The following is a 1,928-nucleotide window of genomic DNA, read 5'->3' as shown; positions in this document are numbered from 1 at the left end:
AGCACCATTGCAGTGCCCAGCATGGCTCCACCCCAGAGAACAGCCTGGCTTCAGTGTCCACAGTGCCCAGGGGGAGAAAACCCTGCCATGCAATATTACTGACACACTATCCCCATAGATAAATGTGTCAAAGACATGCTTGTCTCTAACCAGTTTGCCACCAGCAAATTAATTTGTCTACTGGCTTTAGAATGCCCCTTTATCTTGGAAGGAAAATATTTCACCCCTAACTGGGTGACTTGAAAACCTGAAATTAAATCCATTTCCCCATCTTGCAAAATCTGTTATTTCAAAATGTGAGTGAAAGGGAGAATTGTGCTCGCTTCGGCAGCACATATACTAAAATTGGAACGATACAGAGAAGATTAGCATGGCCCCTGCACAAGGATGACACGCAAATTCGTGAAGCGTTTCATATTTTTTTAAGAGTAGAATGTGAACGTTTTAAAACAATACCTGAGAAAATGACATGAAGGCTGTGTTGACCAGTTTGATGGAAGTATTTTGGATTGCATGTGAAAACCCCACACTGTACCCCAGAAGTGCATTGATGTACATAGTTACCATTCAATAAAAAAAAAGAAAGGGAAAATTTACCTAACAAATACAATTAGTGTAACGTAATTCTTTGTACCCTTAATGAATCCCAAACAATTAAAAAGTAAAAGCGAGCAGAGAGCAAGCGCCCAAGAATACAGCCCTAGGACGATGCACTAAGGCGATTCCACACGTGGACACCAGGGGGTACCCGCGGGCCTGTCCTGACAGAGCCGCCTGCATCTGTCTGGGGAAGCACCTGGATGAGAGAGAAGGGTACTTGTAGCTCATTCCTGAACAACGCAGCCTGGAGTCCAGATGTGGCCTTGCTCCAAGCGATTAGCTCTTAAGCCTGGTCCTCTTTTCGGAATAATAGGGAGAAAACATCCTCCTGAGCGGGGGAGCCCTTCTCGCATGGAGTAGCAAGGGTGCTCTCAAGTGACCAGTGGTCTCTGAGTTGCCTGGTGGGACATAGGGCCAAAGAGAATGAAGCTCTTCAGCAGTGAAAATAGAGGGTGCAGGGCAGCGCCTGTGGCCCAGTGAGTAGGGCGCCGGCCCATATACCGAGAGTGGCGGGTTCAAACCTGGCCCCAGCCAAACTGCAACAAATAGTAGCCAGGCGTTGTGGCGGGCGCCTGTAGTCCCAGCTACTCCGGAGGCCGAGGCAAGGAATCACCTAAGCCCAGGAGTTGAAGGTTGCCGTGAGCTGTGACGCCATATTACTCTACCGAGGGCGACAAAGTGAGACTCTGTCTCCAAAAAAAAAAAAAGAGTGCAAACAGACTCACAAAGTGTTTCCAGAAACCACAAACTCTGATTGGCTCAGGGCTGTCTCAGTTCTCTCCCACCCTCTTACCACTGTAATTTTTAAAACGTCTTGGTGGAGCCCATAGCTCAGTGGGTAGGACGCCAGCCACTACACCAAGGTTGGTGGGTTCGAATCTGGCCCAGGCCTGCTAAACAAAAATGACAACTGCAACCAAAAAATAGCTGGGCATTGTGGCGGGCACCTGTGGTCCCAGCTACTCGGGAGCCTGAGGCAGGGGAATTGCTTAAGCCCAAGAGTTTGAGGTTACTGTGAGCTGTGACGCCACAGTACTCTACTGAGGGCAAGATAGTGAGACTCTGTCTCAAAAAAAAAAAAAAAGTCTTACAGAATTATAACGAAGCTACACTGAAGTACTCAAATTGTAAGTGAACCATTTGATGAATTGTGACAAAGGGAACACACCCATATTATTGGCACTCAGACCAAGAAACAGAACTCAACCAGCAACTTCCAAACCACCCCAAGTAGTGACGTCCTAGCATTTGATGCCATGGATTAGTGTTGCCTCTTTTTTATACAACATTTGCACAAATAGAATCTGCAAAAAGGTAAAACCATAAGA

The 1,928-nt window shown here is 46.9% G+C and overlaps 1 non-coding gene across 1 annotated transcript; it reads left to right on the top strand.

The window, feature by feature from the left end:
- The first annotated feature begins 315 nt into the window (after window positions 1-315).
- On the top strand, window positions 316-422 carry LOC111724958. The gene has a single exon (XR_002773157.1). It is a non-coding gene; the product is annotated as a U6 spliceosomal RNA (small nuclear RNA).
- The last annotated feature ends 1,506 nt before the right edge of the window (window positions 423-1,928 follow it).

Source organism: Otolemur garnettii, unplaced genomic scaffold (genome assembly GCF_000181295.1).
Source record: "Otolemur garnettii isolate 467f Iridium unplaced genomic scaffold, OtoGar3 scaffold00029, whole genome shotgun sequence".
NCBI lineage: Eukaryota > Metazoa > Chordata > Mammalia > Primates > Galagidae > Otolemur > Otolemur garnettii.
This window is presented reverse-complemented; position numbering and strand designations above follow the sequence as displayed.